At 37.5% G+C, this 15,417-nt stretch overlaps 1 protein-coding gene across 2 annotated transcripts in view; it reads right to left on the bottom strand.

Moving 5' to 3' along the window:
- CSMD1 (CUB and Sushi multiple domains 1) overlaps window positions 1-15,417 on the bottom strand; it is a 2,980,041-nt gene that overhangs the window by 2,824,687 nt on the left and 139,937 nt on the right. The window lies entirely within an intron of this gene.

The following is a 15,417-nucleotide window of genomic DNA, read 5'->3' on the forward strand; positions in this document are numbered from 1 at the left end:
TCTGATGATTACAGATTCTAGTCTCCCATGTAGAGTATTGAAGCCAGAGTAAAGCAAAAAAAAAATGTTTTTAAAAATATTATTTTTTTAAAAAAATATAAAAGTTTAAAGCATCCACTTTCACCCCATTCAAAATAAAACAATAAAACATCAAATATACACATACTTGGTATCTCCACCTTCATAATTGCCAGATCTATCAATATATTATCAATATATAAATAGAATTAATCCGATCGGTAAACGGCTTAATGAGAAAAAAAATCAAAGCTCTAGAATTACTTTTTTTGGTCGCAACAGTATTGCAATAAAATGCAATAACGGGTGATCAAAACATCATATCTACCCCAGGATGGTATCAATAAAAATGTCAGTTTGACACTCAAAAAATGAGCTCTCACCCAGCCCCAGATCTCAAAAAATGAAGATGCTACAGGTCTCAGAAAATGGCAACTTTTTTTTTTAACAAACTTTGGATTTTTTTTTCACCACTTAAATAAAAATGAACCTATACATCAGGTCAGTTTAAAAACAACTGTAGAATTGCACTTTTTTTGCAATTTTACCACATTCAGAACTTTTTTCCTGTTTTTCAGTAAACTATATGGTAAAACCAATGGTGTTGTTCAAAAGTAGAACTTGTCCCACAAAAAAGGCCCTCACTTGGCCATATTGACAGAGAAATAAAAATGTTATGGCTTTGAGAAGAAGGGGAGCAAAAAACAAAAACGCAAAAACAGATAATGGCCCGAGGATGAAAGGGTTAAAGTATATTGCTTGCATTTACAGTAAGTTAACATTTATATTTTTGAGATAGCCTTCACTTACTCATTTATTCCAAACAATACCAAATATACAGTAAATTATCACCTTAGTCTGGCATATTCAAGTATGTGCATCTTCTCTAAGATAATTATTAGAATATATTCCCTAACCTAAGGAAATGAGTAATCAAAAAATAAATACATAGCTTCTAATAATTAGTGCACTCTGTGTTTGGGTTTTCTTTAGATTAAAATATATATTCAATTCGCACATTTTCTACCTACAATAATTATTTTTTGTGTGTTATTTTTTGTTAGCATTTACTAATATATTCAAAACACTAAAGCAAGTAATTTTGTTCTGCTTTTGGCCCTTATGGCATAATGTAAAGAGCATTAACAAATATGAAAAACATCTTATTATTAGAGTCAGATTTGTTTTCCACAAAAATAAAAAAAAACTCATTATTATTATTATTAGAGAAACATCAAGCATCAACTTTCATACATTAAACAAATTCAAAGTATTTCAGCTTAAAACTGTTCTACTGTACACCTAATGGAAAATCCTAAAAAGAAATGATTTGTCAATTATACATAAATTTAATATAATGAAATTCTTAGAGTCTTACAACTCTTAAAACCTTAAAACTAGATGATAATTTGGAATCTCAGAAGACATAGAGGTTGATTCATTAAGACGATGTTTTTCACACCGGTCTTGATGAAGGGGCATGCCAGAGTCAGATGCTCCTGACTCATGAAGATGTGCATGCATCTTCATGAATTTGGAGTGTCTGATGAGTGATGTTCGTCTCTGTGTGCTATGCCAGAAATCTCACTTCAATCAGGTACTGGATTTAGACTTCTGGCTTAGTGAACGCCACAGCTCCTCATGAATTAGTGTGACGTCCAGCCCCCCTCATACCCTGGTATTGTCCCAGCTTCATATATTTTAATGGCGCTGATAGAAACTGATGTGAAAATTCCAAAAGTCGAAAAATTTAGGCACAACTCCTAGCTTTTTTAAAGCTATTACTCAATAATTCCATAATGAACGTTTTCATGGATCGAGCCCATGGAGTGCAAAAACTTACAGCGATGCCAAAACACAAGACGCATCTAACAAAAATAATGAAATTTATTTAAAGTCTGTCGTCTAAACAAGTAAAGCTAGATTTTATTTTTGACTGGGCCAACAATTTAAACAACAATTTAAACAATAACTACAATATTTTTCCATAACATGGGCCACAAAGAAATAATGATTTATTGAACAATAATGTAAAACAAGTTTAGAAAATACATATGTGACTGTAAAATTGTTCACACCATATTTAAATGCCCAAAGGATAGAACAGTACTGATGGCCAATGACCATATAGTTGAAATTGTGTACATTAAAAGCTAAAGCCTTACGGCCCATTAATAGAGACTGCCACCCAAATTAAAAAATACAAGTGTGAATGCTAAAACAATGACAAACACAGTATCCTCTATTTGCATACAAAGCTCAGATAGAGCCACACAGAAATCTTAAGTGAAATAATAACTTATTACGCTAAGAACAGAGAACGAGAAAAGGACTGCATCCATTTTACAGCCTTCATACAACCCAGATTTGTATTTGTCTATCAATACTGTAGAACAGAGTACATAGCCTTAGCCAGAATTCATAGAGCATTGCAGCATTGTTCTGTATGTACTTGGAGATGTATTAGAGATGTATGACACAATCTGGCAAAAAAATTACATTAACTCTCAGCCAAATTCTGCTCTGGACTAAATCCAGTATGGAAACAATTCTGGCTAGATATTGTTTAAGCCTCAGCCATTTCTATTCATCAACTAGAACATCAGCTTACAAAAGGTATTTTAAACTAAAAAAAGAGTCATGATACTGTTATAGGCGGAAATATATACACTGCTGACATATGAATTATGATTACTATAGATTAAAATAAAAATATATATGCCATTTTCTGGAGACATTTGTTATGTCAGCAACAATTTTACTCTGCAATAATTGCAACCTTTCTAAATTAAAGTGTAATTATAAAAATGAAACTCTGCTCCTTTTTTGTTCTAATAGCTCAACACTTCTGCTGTAATAGTAATAATATTATAGTAGTACAGATTGATTTTGGGAATACAAAATTCTTTGGCTCAGGCACACATCAGCACTGGCTTATATACAAGGAGATGCTGTTTGAAATAAGAAAACTATTTGCACAAATGAACTATTTTTTTCCAGTGTTAATGGCAAAACATGTGTGGGATTACAGTTTTTTAATGATAAGAAACTGCTTAGCATACTGGAAAACAGCAGTGTGGTACTTTATGGAAAATTAATATTTCATAGAAATCAACATTTACAGTATTTCAAATAAGCAATTGATTTCACATCCAAAGCACATAAAACTGGTTGGCCTCACAACTTTAATCTTTTTATGTGTTGTAAGATAGCTCATGGACACATAGTTGATGGGAGGTATGTATCACAGAGATGGCTGTCCTCTGTGATGTAATCCTGGAATGTTGCTCTAGTGCATGTAAGCACTAAGAGGATTGTTTGGTGCTCTGGGCCAGCTTTTACGGGTAGCCCGAGAGATGGGTGCATCTGGCTACCCACATACCTCACCTCTGGGTGTGGTTAACAAGTTAAAATGGAGGCCATTGTTGGGCACATGGTCTGTGTATAGAGGGAGAAGGCCTCCTGTGTGTTGTTTCTCCAGACTGAGCCAGTGTACTGGATGCTATCCAGCCTTTGTGCCCACAGGACTGGCTAAGAGACTTTGCCTAAAGGACTGTTTACTTTGCTTTGCCTGCACTAAAGGCTCTTTGTTTTGCTTTTGCTTACGGATGGTTTATGAGGTAATAAACCGACGTGGACATTTAAATGAAAACACTTCCAGTTTGCCTCCCGATGCACCCAAGTGAGTAGCACCCCTACAGTGTACATTCATAGTGAACAATCCATAGTGAACAATCCATTCAGTTCGATTATGCACTGTGTAAAGGGTAAATAAATGAAAAACAATCACAGTACACCATTTGGTATATTTCCCAAATTTTCCTGGAAAATTTGACTTGCCGTGTAATTATTCTCAACAAATTGAATGTCCCTTATTATGTTTTGGGGGTCTGTCAAAAACCCCAGAGCATAATAAATGTAAGATGTAAAAAAATAAAAACTATTCAGGTGGAATTGAATTGCACTCAATTATAATTGCCCATCATTAGTCAGCATTTAGCTTTTCTCTTGTTTGTTTATGAACAAACTGTTATACAACAACTTATTTGGAAGAATTGGGAAAAACACTCTTGATCCCTTGCATGCAGAACATGACTCCAAATCAGCCAGTGACAGAATGAATGTGTGTAAAATTCTAAAAATATTTTAAAAAGTTTTAGAATGACAAAACAATATTCTTTCAATCACTAAGGTTTTCCACGTCTACAAATTAAACTGCTATTCATTTGCTCTTCGATTAATATTATAGAAGAATGTCCATACCATGGAAAGGGATTGACTAGATTAGTTTTGTTCTGTCTCTAACCCTTTTAGAAATTGTGAACCAACCTCTTAATCTTTTTACAGCCAACCTCTACAATGTAAGACAAAGTTGCATGTTATATTTTACCCTGAGGTCCATCATGACACCATATTTTCTTCCACAAGGCAGCAAGATCTAGGGAGATGGGAGAAGTGTAACCTTTCCTCTTGGTATACGCCAATATATATATACTAGCTATTGAACCCGTTCTACGCCCGGGTGGCAAGCAGTTTTATTGGTATATGGTCTCTCATGCTGGTATGTGCTGCCCCCCTCTTGGCATTTGTGCTGCCCCCATCCTGTCCCCACCATCCTATCCTGGTATGCATGGCACCCCTAACCCTCAATCCTGGTATGCATGGCACCTCTCACCCCCAATCCTGGTATGCATGGCACCTCTCACACCCAATCCTGGTATGCATGGCACCCCTCATCCCCAATCCTGGTATGCATGGCACCCCTCACCCCCAATCCTGGTATGTGTGGCACTCCTCATCCCCAATCCTAGTATGTGTGGTAACCCATTCCTCATCCCTATCCTGGTGTGCATGTTATCCCTCATCCTGGTATGCATGGACCCTTCACTCACATCCTGGTATGCATGGCACCCCTCACCTCCATCCTAGTATGCATGGCACTCCTCATCCCTATCCTGGCATGCATGGGCCCCTCATCCCCAATCCAGGTGTAAATGGTACCCCTCCTCCCCAATCCTGGTATACATGGTACCCCTCATCCCTATCCTGGCATACATGGTACCCCTCATCCCTATCCAGGTATGTATGGTACCTCTCATCCTGGTATGCATGGTACCCTGCATTCCTATCCTGGTATGTATGGTACCCCTCATTCCTATTCTGGTATGTATAGCACCCCTCACATCCATATTCTGGTATGCATGGCACCCCTCACCCCCAAATCCTGGTATGCATGTTCCCCTTACCCCCTAATCCTGGTATGCATGGTCCCCTCACCCTCAATACTGGTATGCATGGTACCCTCACCCCCCAATCCTGGTATACATAGTCCCCTCACCCCCAAATAATGGTATGTGTGGTACCCCTCATCCTGGTATGTATTGTCCCCTCACCCCCCTCCTGGTATGTGTGGTACCCCTCACCCCCCAATCCTGGTATGCATGGTCCCCTCACCCCCCAATCCTGGTATGCATGGTCCCCTCACCCCCAATCCTGGTACTGTATGTGTGGTTCCCCTCACCCCCCAATCCTGGTATGCATGTTCCCCTCACCCCCCAATCCTGGTATGTGTGGTACCCCTCATCCTGGTATGCATGATCCCCTCACCCCACAATCCTGGTATGCATGGTCCCCTCACTCCAAAATTCTGGTATGTGTGGCCCCCTTACCTCCCAATTCTGGTATGTGTGGCCCCCTCATCCCTTTCACACTGTACACACATACAAAAAAAAACAGTTATACTCACCTTTCTTCTCTGTGCTCCAGCGCTGCTGCGTCCTGTTCTGCCGGAGGCCGGGGGAGGAGCACCGCGCTGTCCGGCACCATTTTGCTGAAGACACACTGCAAATGTATCTTCAGTAAAATGGCACCAGATAACGCTATGCGCATGCGCCGATTCGACGCCTCACTCCTGCCCTGGTCTCCGGCGAAGAGAGGCGCCGCGGCAATGCTCCTCCCGGTCAGGTAAGTATGTAAGTATGGCGCCGGAGATCGCGGTATGCGTTCAGTGCCTATGCATACCACGATCTCCGACACCATACACTCCTCTTACCTGTAACGGCAGGATGCATGATTCTGTCTGGAGCCACACTGCGCGTCGCGCATGTGCAGTCTATCGAAGCTTCAGACAGAGACACGCTTGCAGCGTTATATTATAGATATATATATCTGTATATACAACTGAAATTTTATCATGATATAGAAAATGTTTTTATCTACCAAATGGTTATTTTATTTTTTGCATATTTGTTTTTGTTTTTGTACCAGATGGAAAATTTCTTCAAAATTACCAGTAATGGAATTTAGAATAGGGGTTTTATGTATTAAGAGCTGTAAATGAGATAACAGTGTGGATGTAGTCATTAATATATAAACACATTCTTATTCTGCAGAACTTTTAAGCCACTCATAAAATCTAAAATTGTAAGGCAGTCATTTTCATTAAATTTTAACCAAGTCATCTGCTCTAGAGACAAAAGCACAATCCACCTAGACATGCAGACATAAAGTAATGTGTTTAAGAAACGGAAACTTAAATATCTGGCAATCCTAATGCCACCTTACGGTCAAGCTTTCCATTACATTTTTCAATTAACTCCTTCCCTTATCCCCACAATATGTGTTACAAATAAAGTAAATCCTGTATAAAGTGACATTGCTATGAAATATTCATTCTGAAAGTATCTATTTTAACATTAGCAGATATTATGTAATTATGTAAGTATTTGATTGCCAATCCAATGTCATACCGATGACAGAGATGATGGCTCATGGAATATCCAGATAATTAGTGCTATAATGCCCCTGGTGCCAGTTGCTGCTTACATGATACAAGCAAAATATTTGTGCTGTTCCACACAATTAGGTTCAGCTGAGCAAACACTATATACAGTAGATTGATATGCTCTTCAGTAAATACTGTCCTTTAAAGCAGCAAATTACATTTAGCATAAAAATGGATAAATAAAACAAACAAATAATAATAATAATAATATATCACATTATGCCATCCCATCTATAGGGTTAAAAGATTAATTACAACTAAGTGTCCAATTTCTAATGGTAAATACTAAAATAATATGGCACTCATAGACAGATGGAGAAAATAGTATCTATTCATTTCATTCAATTCACAGTGTAAAATGTGACATTTCAGTAATTCAGACCTTCATCAGACATACACAATATTGAAAAGAACAAAGAAGGCGAAACGCGCATTGGGGCATCTTTTTCCATGGATCCTTATTTTCCCAGTGCTCTCCATCCATTCTTGGTAAGGCATTTGTCATTTATTGACTATGGGCGCATGTTATTATGGCAGACTGTTGCCTATAAGTGTATACTGTTATTGCCCTTAGTCTTCATTCATTTGCTCTCGGTTTGCCTTGCCCTGCTCTTTCCCATCCCATTGCTTCCATTTCTACGCAATGGTCATGGGGTTATGAGCTATTGAGTGCTGTGTGCTCCTGATATTATGCACCTTTGTTCATCCATGCCATGACTATATTATCTATTATGTGATGCTTATTTATTGAATACAATTATTAACATTTCTATTGGTTTCTACCATTCTGCTCCTTGTTTCTCCTTTTTAAATCATGCTCTTGGAGATAGTATATTTAGGCTGATTCTGGCATTGTCCAGTTTCATCAGCAATGTTTCCTTCTGTTTTTTGTATGTACAAGGCCGTTCTGTGTATACTAATGTATAGGGTGGTGCAAGACAAATGAAGCAACCATTGCTGCAGAGCAAGCGCTTGTCTGTTGCATTTCTCCAGTGCCAATGTACTGGTTCTCTTCTACCTCCTTTGTCCTATCCAGTATCCATGTAAGTCTGATGAAGATCTTAATAACTAAAATGTCTCATTTTAAACTGTGGATTGGATGACACAAATAAATACTATTTTCTTCATTATTTTGGCATTGATTAAATATAAATTCTAACGGAGTGGAACCCTTTTCAAGCACTGAAAAAAAACTCCAGGAATGCTAAATATCCTAACTTTAATTACTAAGGATCATCTTTCTGTTTTTATTTAAAAAAGGCTAGAAATAAGACACCAGCTTGAGTCAGGTTTCAAAAGGTTGGAGAAATGCTATTGCCTACCTGATCAGCAGTCATCTAGATATTTGGATCTGAGATAGGCTGAAGATAAACTTTCAAAATTACAGAGAGTTTCTGGAAGGTTTAAGCATTTTAGAAAACCATAATATATGCAATTAAGTATTCCATTGTATTCAGTTAACCAAAAATGATATCAAGGATAACCTGCTAATGAACTTATCTCCATTTTCAACCAAATAACTCTGACCTAGAACTTGCACAAAAAACAATGTGCATCTCCAGCAGCATTTCAGAAGTTATGAAGGCTGCTAAAGCTAAAAATTTAGAACACAAGAATTCTCTCAGATTCCTTGGGAGACTTTTAGAAGTTATAAAATAAAGGATATTACCTACTGAATATTTTGAAAGGCCACAGCAATGTCAGACTGGGGCCAACCAGTAACAATCATTCCGGTGTCCTACTGTTGAGGTGCATGAAAAAATAATCTGACCCATAGTACGCAAATTTGATATGTTTCTATTTAAAATTAAACTGGGTAGCTTGTATTTTTGATGGATTAGATTCTGCTTTTGTCTGTAAATAGTGAATCAAGCGTACTTCTCAAGTAGGAAATTGGTGAGCCCACTCCATCACAGGGACCCACTCCTTCCCAGGGGCCCACACTGTTCCTCTGGGGGTCTGTCCGAGCCTCACCAGAAGCATAATTAGTTACTTGCTACATGTTATTTACAGCAAACTTGTTTATTACTAATTAATTTGTGGATAAGTGTTAATATATGATCTAGTATTGGTGAAGATGGTTTATGATACTGCTGTGATCTGTTGTTAATGAGAAATTCTCCAATGTATGGAGACATATGATACCTAGAACGTTCTGAGAGACACAATCTTAAATTTTCTCTGTGATAATATACAGTTTCTATGGATACTCTAATTTAGTCAACTTGAAAAATGAACTGTATTAGTGTATTTGGAGTTTAAATTAATATTTCTATTGCTACAAAAATACTGAATTTGCACAATGGAAATTTGTATTACAGCTTAAAATTTCCAGAACTATGCAAATAGAGTTATAGATCATTAGTTTTTATTGTGACTATGTTCAGTAATAACTGAGACAAATGCATACATTCAAATGATTTCCTGTACAATGGGAAAAAAATAATATAAAAACCATTTCCTGATTAGATCAGGATATCTTTAAAGACACACGCCCATCAAAATTTTTAGCCTTTTAATATATTGCAATCATCATATATATGGCCCTGTGTACTTACAATTGCTCATGTTGCCCTTCTACACACTTAATTCTTGTGTTTTCCATAAGGTCTATGACATCACGTGATTAAAAACTGACTAGCTAAATCCTTCTAATCTCTATGTGGAAACAGGAGGTAAATTTTCCTGTATGACTCATCAGTCACTGCAAAAGTCAATAAACTGGGGAAGGGTGGAGCAGCTGGGTCAGGAGTTGAAGAGATGAATGATAAATGCAAGGACAAAAGACTTACCGTTTCTACATAGAACACATAAAAGAGAAGAATTAACTGGGTAGAAAAGCAAAATGAGCAATTGTAAGTACGAATGAGCGGACTCATGGAAGTTCGGGTTCTGGTATATGACCCAACTTTAGTCCAAAGTTCAGTTTGGGTATCAGAACCATGCCCTAACTTGAACCAGAACCCAAAGCCATTTGAAAACAATGGAGATCTGAACTTTAGATATGAAAAAAATGTTCTCTCTCTCTCTGCAATGGACTTGAACAGACTTCAGGGAGAAATCCATGTTCTGCGTTTAACACCGGACACTAACTGTCCGGTACGAATCCTGAATGTTCGCTCATTTCTAATTGTAAGTACACTGTGCCATATAATATGATGATTGCAATATACTGAGAGAATAAAAACGTTGATGGGAGTGCTTCTTTAAAGGTTTCTCATCTACAGTTAAAAGTTCAGTCCTCCGAATATTCTTCTTTTGATAACCATTTTTGTATGAACACTAAATATGATCACATATTTTGAAATTCAAATCCAGCTGGTTTGGTGAATTCTTCGAAAAAATTTGATCTGCGGTGTGTCAATAGGTCCCCTAAGACTGCATTCAACCCACGTCAATCTCTTTAATGCAAACATAACTGCAGTCCTAAAATAGGGACAGAGAAAAATAATTGTTGCACTCATAAAGTGGCTAAAAAGTTATTCCTTTATTACATACCAGCTGAAGGATATAGGCACACAGAAAAAAGAGTGATGGATGTTTCACACTGCCAAGTGCTTCATCCAGGCTCTGTTATCAGCTTCACCTGACCCCTATTATATCCTGTTTTGCAAGTTGGGTGGAGAAATATCGTAAAAAACAATTACATAGTAACACACAATTTACATAAATAAATCAGCTTCCTGTCGAGCGATTGATGGCCATTGAGAGTGGGGTGCCTATCACTGGAGGGGAAGTTTCTGGACTAGTTTGGCAATGTTAATCTCTTAGTGATAAATCCTTCACAGTTAGTAAACAACAGAACGCACTTTGACAAGAGTCACATCCCAGAATTCTGTATTTCAGTCCCTATCTTCTGCTATCTTCAGATTACGTAGAAAAAACCTGCTGATAAATTCCCTTTAAATATCTGGATTCAGAGGAATTTTCTTTCGTATTTGAAAGAAAACAATTATTTTCTCCTTCACAAAAATGATTGCACATGAAATGCAAAAACTCTGTACATTCTCTTGTGACAAGCAAGCACACCATCTACCACTGATTTCAGATTATGTTTTCTGTGAAAACTAATGTGCCGCTTGATTCTGCTTTATACTATATTAACAGTATGTTCACAGGGTCTGTTTCAGGTAGATTCTGCTCAAAATCCATTTAAAAGTACAGTAAAAGCGCCCCATAAAATGAGTATAGTGCACAGCAGTGACAAAGTGACATGTTCTGTCTTACGTCACTTCGTTGAACTGCCATTCGGAAAACTCTGAAGTGGTTAAAAGCAGTAACATGCTCATTCTTCTACAAAAACCATCTGCTTTCTAAAATTAACAGTATATAGTGAAAGCTGTTAGCAAAGCCACCTCTGGAAAATGACTGCCATCGTTTTCCTGAAGTGTCTTCGCCTGTGAAAACTCGACTTTGACGACAACATCCAAATGATACCATGTGCACATACCCACAGAATGAAGAAAAATAACATGAGTCATTGTAATTCAAATTCAGCAGGACAGACCCCAGCCACACCATATCACTGATCAATCACACTGAGTCCGGCACCGCTGTTGGTACATCCTCTATCTCTCTTCCTCTATCAATTGAATTTCTGTATTATTTGAAGACTACTACTCTCATCTTCTTCACTTCTGAGGTTATTTCACTTATTACTGTCTAAAATATTTGTCCAATGTTTTAGTGCTATATCTTTCTGCTTCTATTGCTGAGCTGTGATTAGGGATGAGCGAACCTAAACTTTAAAGTTCGGGGATTCATACCAGACATCTTGTGTCCGATGCTGAACTCCGAACACGGACTTCTCCTGAAAGTCCGTTTAACAGTTTGGGAGTTCGAGGAGGAGAGAGAGAGAAATTTTCCAGCTCCTAAGTTTGGGTCCTCATTGATTTCAGTTGGGTTTGGGTTCAAGCTCAGGTACCATTCTAGTACCCGAACTGAACTTTTGACTAAAATTTGGTTGGGTACCAGAACCTGAACTTCCACGGGTACGCTCATCCCTAGCTGTGAGTAGTGATGAGCGAGTATGTTCAGTTAACCCTTTCGGCGAGTATGCTCGGGCGAGCACCGAGTATCTTCATCGTACTCGGTGATATGTTTGAATTACTCCCGTGTGCATGATTTGCAACTGTTTGACAGCTTTAATACATGTGAGGATTGCTTAAGAAACAAGCATTCCTCACATGTATTAAAGCTGTCATAGAGTCGCAAATCATGCACACTCGCCAAAAGGGTTAACCGAACATACTCGCTCATCACTAACTGTGAGTTCTGATGTACCCTCTCTATTCTATAATCACCCTAAAATGGTTGCTGCATTTCCTGATTAGGCTATTAAAAGGGCTTTGATAGTCCCTCCTGATTGGCTAAGCTATACCATATGATGTGATAGCTACAAGGCATTATGGGTAAGCCAATGGAGTCGCGTCTGAAGCTATTTTAGCCTCCTGTATCTAGCACAATCTTCGGCAATGTTAAAACTTTGGCTAACTTTTACACCAAGAAAATGGCAAGTTGTGGCGAATTTCATTAAATTTGACGCAAATTTGTTTTGCTGTAAACCAATCAACATCTCTAGTGGCCATGTTTTCTGGTAGGGAGCTCCTCAGAATTCACCACAGATAAGAAAGACAAATTACTGAAATGATTCATAAAAAAAGACATCTATATAATTATTTCCAGCTTATACTTCTCCCTGCAGTGGAAACAATTAAGCAGAGATCAAAGAATTAAATGTTGATGACAGTTTCCCCACTATTGATTTTTTAAGCTGGTTACTATTGTATGTCTCATAGTTGTATTGTAGAATTGGGAGTTTAAAGTAGATTTACAAGTAATTTACAAGATTACAGAAACATTGAGAACATTAATGGATCAATAGTGCGCTTATTGATTTACTATTAAAACACCAGAGAGACCACAAAATTCCGTCTATAACAGTCTATCATCTTTATCATGCCATTTTCTGTGCTGTGTTCAAGTCTTAATACAGATAAATATATATCTATACTTATATCTGAATATTTTAATTCTAGCCTGACATTTTATTTGGCGGTAATCACATTTGCAAGTGATAGCTGTTAAGGTAATTAATCTACATCTTTTCCCATGACAACACATTATTTACATGTCCATAGACTAGGATTATCTCACATAACACACACAAAGAAATAATTAGGCCTAATGCCCACTGCCAAAATGTGTGCCTGGAGCTTTTATATCAGCACATGTGACCCCAACTGCTCAATGCTATAGTGCTGTAGACACCTTGTATGCCGCCATATGGTGCCTTCATAGAGGATCATAATATGGTGATATTCTCCAATAGATGCAAATGCACATTTTTTATTAAATCAGCACGCAAACTGCTAGGAGCGATGTTTTACAGTTCCGTACAACTCAGAGGTTTAGGAAGTTGTAAAATGCCATATTTAGGATCTTTACTTTGATGAGACACATCTGAATTCTGAAACATACACAGAAAAAGAGACATCTGATAAACTTTATTTCACTTACTTAAAAATGTTTTCTACATAATTAATTCAAACCAGGATCAATCTCTCTTGTTAGAATTAAGCCTCAGTGTCAAAATAAACTTGTCAATTGTTGATTTTAATTATGGTGAGAATACTGAAATTAGTCATTTAAAGTAATTATCCTTTATTTTAATCTATTTGGATATTATTAGTAGTAGTAATAGTATTTCATTAATATTTAAGGGGAACCTGCCACGGGCAGCAAGGTATGTTTCACTCTGAAACACATTAGTTTCATCGAAAAGAATCTTTGAAAAGATAGCTGGTGACTATCGAGAAAGACCTGAGTAGTCTGGTAAGGTCTCCAGCTAGCTTCTCCCTGCCCTGCTCCAGTTGATTTATTCTTCCCATGGTTTGATTTGCAGCAAATCAAATACATATCACAAGTATTCCAAGTGCCTTGAAATTACGTTTGATACTCTGAGGTCTCATGGGACTGTATCCAACCCATTTCATGCTCTTTATCACTTTCCCGAAGCAGCCAATTTCTATTTTTGCGGTTTCATTTTCTCCTCCCCTTCTTTCCAGAGTCATAACTTTTTATTTTTCCTTCAACATAGAGGGTTTGTTTTTTGCAGGACAAGTTGTACCTTTAAATGACACTATTTATTTTGCAACATAATGTACTGGAAAATGGGAAAAAAAATCTAAGTTTAGTGAACTTGTGAAAAAAACCCATAACTCTGATATTGTTTTTGGGATTTGTTTTTACAACATATATTATGTGGTAAATATAACCATGCAAAATCATTCCCCTCATCAGTACGATAACGGGAATACCAAATATGTCTAGTTTTTTTAATTATTTTAGTAGTGATGCAATCGTTTTTTTTTCTTTAAAAAGACGCAATTACACCGTTGAAACTCGCTATGGAAATTAAAACCGTTTAATTCATCTTGGTCCTAAGGATTCTTCATTACAACAACATAGCCGGATATCGTGTTATCGTCCAAACTGGTCAACTATCCTGGAGGAGATTAACATCCTCCTCTTGACAATACCCCATAGATTCTCTATGGGGTTAAGGTCAGGCGAGTTTGCTGGCCAATCAAGCACAGTGATACTGTTGTGTTTAAACCAGGTATTGGTACTTTTGGCAATGTGGACAGGTAACAAGTCCTTCTGGAGAATGAAATTTCCATCTCCAAAAAGCTTTTCGGCAGAGGGAAGAATGAAGTGTTCTAAAATTTCCTGGAAGACAGCTACACTGACTTTGGTCTAGATAAAACACAGTGGACCTACCCTAGCAAATGACATGGCTCCCCAATGCATCACTGATTGTGGAAACTTCTCACTAGACCTCAAGCAGCTTGGATTGTGTGCCTCTCCACTCTCCCTTCAGACTCTGGAACTTTGATTTCCAAATGAAATGCAAAATTTACTTTCATCTGAAAACAACACCTTGGACCACTGAGCAACAGTCCTGGTCTTTTTCTCCTTGACCCAGGTAAGATGCTTCTGGCATTGTCTATTAGTCATGAGTGGCTTGTTTACTGTTTTATGACTTTCTCTATCTATGTATCTTTGTTATTAAGATGTGAATGGTAACATCCCCTCACTATTCAGATTCGCCCTGAAAAGCTGCTGCATTCCCTGCATCTCATTTTAAACAAAGCATGATATTCCCTTCTGATTGGCAGTGCTTTTCCATTTGATGTGATATTTTCAAGCCATTATGCTGAGGCCTGCCCTGCTGCACCTGAGTTCATGTGAGCCTTCCTTGGCTGATGCAATCTTCAGCAATGTCTAACACAATAGTTGGCCATTATTGGTAAATTGCACAAAGCAAATTGCAAAATATTTAAATTTGGCTGTCCAGTAAATTCCTAAAAATGTAACAAACTATAACAAACTCCCCATATATCCATGACCTTTTGCATTTCAAATGCTCTTAAAAGGATTTTGACAGTAGAATCAATCATCCTAAGACGTCTATATGGGCATGTAGGTAATTGGAAACTGAATAACATATCTGCGATCGAATTCTAGAGGAATCCATGTTTTTCTTGATGTAAATGAGCTCCTCAGGACATTGGGCCAAACACAGATCTGCATGAGAATCTGCCTCCAGAGAT

The sequence above is a fragment of the Phyllobates terribilis genome, unplaced genomic scaffold, assembly GCF_046119375.1.
Source record: "Phyllobates terribilis strain yellow unplaced genomic scaffold, ASM4611937v1 Scaffold_3__8_contigs__length_932513732, whole genome shotgun sequence".
Classification (NCBI taxonomy): Eukaryota; Metazoa; Chordata; class Amphibia; order Anura; family Dendrobatidae; genus Phyllobates; species Phyllobates terribilis.